Raw genomic sequence first — 7441 nt, forward strand, 5'->3', positions numbered from 1 at the left:
TATTTTGAGGTATTTTCTTTAGTTAATTATTTTTATTTAGTTGTTGACTTGGTAAATCTACATTGGTGTAATGTTAATTAAATGATCGGTATTCATTTTAACTTGGCTATTAATTTATTATTTATACTAAGTGTGCAATTACATTCAAATGATTACTTCAACATTTATAAAATTCGTTTGTTTGCAAACGTGGGTTGATGACTCTACTATCTTTGGGATTGACTTAGTTAATTCCAATATTTATTTATTTATATAATCATTTAATTTAGTTTTGAAGGAGCTGGTGTTTGAAATAATTTTAAATATTTCATGTGCTTAAATGTTTATATTCAATTTATGGTTATCGAGTTTTTTTCCCTAAAGTGAGATTTCGATATTTATCTGTATTTTTGAATATATATATGAACTTGAGGAATTTTAGAAATTTCTGAACTTGTTCTTTGTGAATATTTTTTGTATTTGAATATTTTAGTCTCCAAATGAGCGATACGCAACCCTGTCAGTGGGGGGTTAAACCCTGACCTTGTCGACAAGTAGTTTTGGGAAAATGAGACTACAGTTTCGCACCGTGTCCGTTCGGTGAAATAATCAACGGCCACCTGGTATTTAGTCTCGGGTCACAGAGGATAAATAAATGATTTCTGTTATTTTGGCTCGGGTCTGTCACCGAGGATAAACAAATGATCTTTGGCACTTACAGTGAATTTGGAGACATACTCTGGATTTTGTTATCTATGCTTTATCATGTGGTTTTGATAATACTATTTGGTGCTATTGGTTTTTGTACAAATTTCAGAGTCGCATTTCTGGTTTTCAATTTTTGGTGAACGACTTACTTGGAAATATTCTTTTATTAGAATATTATACTCTGTATTTTATTAGGGCCTGTTTGGATAACCCAATATTATGCCATAATCCGTACAATATGGCATAATATAATATTTTGACAGAATTATGGCATAATAGGTGTTTGGGTAACTATTTTACACTACAGAATTATGGCATAAAGTGGGAAATATGGCATAAAAAAATATTCCAGTCAGACTAGAATATTTTTTTATTCCAAAACTCGTGAGAAGCTGTGTTTGTGTTTCTCTGAAATCTCCCTCTCTCTCGCTGTCTTTCTCTTCTTCAATGATCGCCTGCGTCGCATCTCTCGGCACCGGCGCTCTGTCCATCGTCTGCCTCTCCACCACCTCTCCATCGGCGTCGTCTTCTCCTCGGTCATCTTCCACTTTCTCTGCCAAGATCCTGCCTCCTCCTCCGCCAAAGCAGCAACTCGACGCCGGAGTTCCAGCCCCGCCATCTCCACCGGAGCAGCAGCCCCTCCTTCTCCTCCGTCGGAGCAGCAACCCAACGCCAGAGCAGCAACCCCTCCTCCTCCGGCCATCTTCGCAGTTTCCCCTCTCTTTTCAAGGTTTGGTTTTTCCTTGGATCAAACTCACCAATTTCCCATTAAATATGTTGACTGATTGTGTTGATCTATTTTTTTTTAATTCCTTGAATTTCCTTGTTTCTTTTGTTCTTCAGAATTTCCTAAGCCTTTATAGATCTCAATCTTTGTATAGTTTTTGCTTTCCTTGTTTCTTTTGTTCTTGAGAGTTTCCTACTCTGGATAATTTTAAAAATTTGAAATTGTTGATATAGAGAAGATGGCCTTGTACTTCTCAAGCCATTTATAAATTGTTGGTTGTAAATATTGTAAGAAATATGGATGCTTTTTTTTTTTTGTAAAAATACAGGAAACAGAAGGAATCAATTTCAGTAATTTATGTTATCTTGTTCATGAACTGCTTGTTATCAAAATCAACTATTCTGCTGATTGCTGAATTTATGATCTACATGGGTTAGGTATAATATGTTTTAGCATTTCAAAAGATTATGAGTAATACACTTCAAATCAGTGACTAATAAAGAGTGTGAACAGCATGTCAATTGGATTGGCCTTAGAACTCTTGCAGTTTGTAACAGGAAATTCAGCTTAAGTATTTGTAATTTCTGACTTTGTTTGAATTGTTATATATATCATAGTGTGTAATACTTATGAGCAGAATGCTGGTTAGTTAGGATGATAAAGTTGGTAGTGGAGTATTGATTTCTCAATTTCCTTTTCTGTTGGTATGGTTGTACATATTATAGTTTGTAACACTTAATGAGAAGAATGATGGTTGTTTAGAACGATAAGGTTGGTAGTTGAATAGTACTTTTTAATTTTCATCTCTTTTTGAGTGGCTATTGAGATTATAGTTGGTAATGCTTGTGAGCAGGATGCTGGTTATTTACAATGGTAAAGTTGGTATTTAAATAGTACGTTCTTAATTTTCTCTTTTATTGAACAGTTATAACATTGTAGTTTGTAATAGCTATTAGTGGAATGCTGCCTTTTTAGGATGATGAGGTTGAATGTTACTTTCTTAATTTTCCATCTTTGTTTTATATGGTTTTACATATTATAGTTTGTAACATATGTGAGCAGAATGCTGGTTATTTGCAATGGTAAAGTTGGTGGTTGGATACTTCGGCTGAAATTTCCATCTCTGTTTCGTCGTAATATAGTTTGTAACACTTATGAATGGAATACTAGTTTATTTAGGAGGGCAAAGTTGGCATGGCTATGGAATTCTGGGTTTTTAGGGTGATAAGGTTGGTAGTTTAATAATACTTTCACAATTTCCATCTCTATTTGAATGACTATGCCTATTATAGTTTGAAAAATCTATGAGAGGAATGCTGGGTTTTCAGGATGACTAAGTTGGTTGTTGAATATTATGTTCACAATTCCAATTTCTATTTGAATGGCTATGCATATGATATTCTGTAAAACCTATGAGCAGAATGCTAGGTGTTGAGGATGATAAAAATTGGTAGCTGATTACTGTTGCAATTTCCATCTGTTTGAATGGTTATGCATATTGTAGCCACACACTTACTAGCAGAATGTTGGCTATTTAGGATGACACGGTTGTTGTTGAATGTTACTTCCGTAATTTCCAATATTGAACATCCATACATATTTTAGCTTGTTAGACTTATGAGCAGAATGCATGATAGGGTTGGTACGTTTTCGTGATTGTTAATTGATGTGAAAGAGAGAAGGTTACAGAGCTACATTTCCAATTGACTTCTTGTTTCTGGAGTGGAAGCTTTTATTTCTCAATTTGCATTGCAATAAGGATTGATATATATATATATATATATCTTGAATGGATGTATATTGCATGAATCAAGATATGCAGCTGGTGTAAGAAATGTTAGATATTGCATTTGTTTATAGACTTCAGGTATATTGAAAAACAAGAGAATTTTGCCATTAATTTCAGAATTAATTTTCCTTTTTCTGTTAAATTGCTGTACTTTTTTTTAACAAAAATGGCTAAAATTAGTGAATTATTGCTAGCCTCCCAAATATAATATCAAAAGCAAAAGGAAGTAGATACTCTTTGCTTTGTTTATTATTTTCCTAAGAAAATCAACAAGGATGCATTGACAAACGTGTGAAATATTGGTTTATTATTGAATGGAAAGTGATTCACAATTGTAAGGTGTCAACATGTGACTTGTTTCATTAATTTTCATGCAAAAAGGCTACAGTAATTTAATGTTTTTTTGTAATTTTCCTTAACAAATGATCAAGTTGCTAACGTTTTCATTGATAAACATATACAGCCTATCAAATACTATCTTATGGCTGGTGAAGGTGTGGCAAGTGAAGGAAGACATGAAAGTAGGGCAAAGTGGAATGAAATTCACAAGGCTCACCTAGTAAAGTTATTGGGTGAGTATAATACTCCTGCATACCGTTCACAAAATGGATGGACCAAAGAAGCATGGAACAAGATGGTACGTGACATGATAACCAAGTTTTCTAATCTAAGCATCACCACAAGCCAAATCAAAGCATTAGAACAAGAATTGAAAAAAACCTACAAGCTTCTAAAAGGGTTTTCTGAATTAAGTGGCTTTGGATGGGATTATGAAAGACACATTGTATCGGCTCCTGATGATGTTTGGGCACCACTACTAGAGGTATGTACATAAATAATGAATGATTTCATTAATTACAACCATCTAATTTGGAAAAATCAAACAGAGGAATAAGGATGCAAGGAAGTGGCATAGTAGACCGTTTCCATAGTTTACAGCTTTGCAGGAGGTTTATGAGGGTAAGCATATATTTTCTAATATGTTACTCTTATTAGGTTTAATGGTACTAAAGTATTATATATTTAAAATATAGGGAGATATGCTGAAGGCAAACGATCTCGTGGTATAGAAGATTATGAAGATATTTCTCAATCACCAGTGCACACCCCAAGTCCAAGTGTTTTTACTCCAAATGATTCAAGACACCCATCACCTATACACGAGACTGAGGATGGTGATATCATGAAAGTGGAACCTCCTAGTTCTCAACCACGGAATCCTCAAACTCAAAATTCAAGCAATGAAATTCTTCGGGGAATAAGAGATCAAGATGGGCAGAGAAGAAAAAAGGGAGAGAAAAGGCAAAAGGCCTCAAGAGTCATCATTCAATATGGACAAGTACATTGCATTTCGAGAATGCGAGAACAAAGAATATCTCGAAGTTCTCAAGGGCACTCAAGTAGTGGAAAAGCACACAATAGAAGATTGCATGAAGGTGTTCAACCAAATGAGTGGCATTTTCACAGAAGAGGAAATGTTCAAAGCTACTCAAATTTTCATCAAAGATAAAAGTTATCATGAACTCTTTCTATGTCTTCAAGAAGATCATAGAGTGCCATGGCTCAAAATGATGTTTACCAAAATTGACTAAGAGATGATCATGAACTTGTTTTGATTATGAACTTGTAATTTTGAAATTGTTAAATATCCTTTTCTTGTTTGTACTTATTATGGGAATCTTTTTCATTATGTACCTGTTGAATATACTTTTTCATGAACTTGTTGAATATAATTTTTTGTATGATTGTTAAATATCCTTTTCAAGATCAAAACTTTCAGATTCTTTGCCATTAATTTCATTCATTCAAAAGAGCTCGGCGATACAATGTCTAAGAAACAATTTTATGATTACCGCAAAACCTATTGTCTCACCTCGGTGATAGCTACAATAATCATTCCACATTTGATTGCTATTTCATCTCTTTTATGAGCACCGCATTTCTCTCGAGTTCATGGTGTCAACATCTTCGCATGTATGTACTCATCTCCATTAGGAACAATAGTTTCTTCGAGCTTCACTATCAAAAATCTTCAACAACATCCTGCATCTGCTATGTATATGGATGAAGTTATGCAACATACAAGCAGCAACTACTATATCAGTTTGAGAGTCGATTGGATGAAAAGTTGCTACTTTAAGTATCGGAAATCTCATCTTCAAAATACCGATGATGCGTTCAACATGATTCCTTAATGAGCATGTACGTGAAATTAAATAGTTCTTTATAATTGAGTCGGTCTAGATTGCGCTCGACCTTGCTCCCCGCAAATGGTAACGGACACCTCTATATGGAGCAATAAAATTTGGGGTATTAGCATATCCTGCATCTACAAGATAATATTTACCCATTGGGACTTCAAAACCTTGTTCAATAGAACATTGAGAATCCTAGCATCGAGCGCGATCCTTCCCACCCGCTACGTACATATACAAAACGAAGATCAAAAATCACATGCGACCATAACATTCTCAGATAGTGTTTGCTTCCTGTTTCTATAAGGATCTTGTTTATCCAAAGAAATCGTGATAGGAATATGTGTTCCATCAATAGCACCAACACAATCCTAAAAAATAAACAAACGTATAAACATTTACAACGAAAAAAAAATCACAATAAAATTCATAATATATAGCTTTGCCTACCTTAAAATATTGGAAAAATTTTCGGGTATTCTGAATAACTGGTGATGTTATTGTCGTTGAAGGTTCTATGTATTCACGAGCAAGTCGATTAACAGCTTTAAGTACTTTACTAAAATATCGACTAACCGTTTTTGCAGAATGCTGAAATCACTCTTGCACATCACGGTTACTAGCATTATGAGCAAGAGTGTACATAAACATTGCTAATTGCTCCTCGACTGTTGTCCGTTTTGAGTTGCAAAGGAGCGATTTTTCTCTTAAACGATCAACCAGTGCTTGAAATATATGAGGCTCCATACGAAATTCTCTTTTACAACGTTCCTCATGACCTTCAAGAATTTCTTGTACATAAGCAGCAACTGTAAGAATGGATGTGTGATGTTCTACATTTGTGGAAGTTGCTGGACATTCTCTTGACCAATAGCTAAGCATTAATAGGTCATCTTCTTCATTTTTTTTCCTCCAAAGATTTAAGGAATCCATGGTGAAACAATGGTTAGAACTATGAATTTTTCAACTTAAGAAGAAGAACAGTATGTGTATAATGCAAAGGAATCATGTGTATAAATAGGGGAAAATGATAACGGCTATAATTATAATGGCTATATTTACAACGACTATATTCAAACTGCTATTTTCAAATTTGAATTCCCAACGGTAATATTTATTATGTAATAATTATTTAGTTTGCAAAACAAACACTCATTTTGGAAGAAAAAAATATGTAATAATTTTTGTAATATTTTTTTTATTTTGTTACCCAAACACCTATTCTGTAGGAATAAAATCTGCCATAATTTCTATAATAATCAGTTGCACTTCCCACATAATAAAATTATGCCATATTTTTTTATTTTGTATCCAAACAGGCCCTTAAATTGTGATTTCGGAGACTTGTGCTATTTTGAAATTCCGGTATACTTGAAAAGCCATTTTTGTAATTTCTGATTTAGTCTAACTATGGTTTGGAAACTTATGCTCATATTTAGAAAATTTTCTATATTTTCTGATTTATAGCTTTGAATCTAGTATTCTCTTGATTACAGTATTCTTAAATAGTGGTATTACTTGAGAACTATACCTCTATTGACTCATTTATTTTGTATTTGTTTAAACTATGTTTAAACTTACTTTGAATTATTCTCAATTTCTGAAATCAAGATTTATAAATCCTATTGTTTTAAATCACTTTCGGGATTACTTACTGGGCTAGTGAGCTCATGGATTTATTTTAAATCCTTTTCAGATCAAGAGTGGTAGACCGGTGAAGATATTCAAAGACTGTCTGTGGATGTTGCTTGTCCTATTGTAAAATTTGAATTCTTGTCATTATCTATCCCTGTATTCTTGTATTTTGTATTTTGGACTTCTGTATTATGGTATTGTGTACTTTGTAGAGTCTGTAATTTTGTACCTCGGTTGGTTTGTTGTAGTCTGGTTTGTCCTGAACCAGGTTCAGAGGCCTTGCAGGCCTATGGGATTCAAACCCTATGGGTTTGCGGCCATTTGTCTACGCACCGGGTCCGGCGAGCTGGGTTCGGGGTGTGACAAAGTTTATGTGCGCATATAAAAAAGGAAGGAAAAATGGAATAT

General features: G+C 33.9%; 1 long non-coding RNA gene across 1 annotated transcript; it reads left to right on the forward strand.

The window, feature by feature from the left end:
* Nucleotides 1-1365: 1365 nt before the first annotated feature.
* Nucleotides 1366-4330, forward strand: LOC120262168. Its single transcript, XR_005536714.1, has 3 exons — nucleotides 1366-1417; nucleotides 3667-4163; nucleotides 4238-4330. It is a non-coding gene; the product is annotated as an uncharacterized LOC120262168 (long non-coding RNA).
* Nucleotides 4331-7441: the final 3111 nt, after the last annotated feature.

Source organism: Dioscorea cayenensis, chromosome 5 (genome assembly GCF_009730915.1).
Source record: "Dioscorea cayenensis subsp. rotundata cultivar TDr96_F1 chromosome 5, TDr96_F1_v2_PseudoChromosome.rev07_lg8_w22 25.fasta, whole genome shotgun sequence".
In the NCBI taxonomy this organism is placed as follows: Eukaryota; Viridiplantae; Streptophyta; class Magnoliopsida; order Dioscoreales; family Dioscoreaceae; genus Dioscorea; species Dioscorea cayenensis.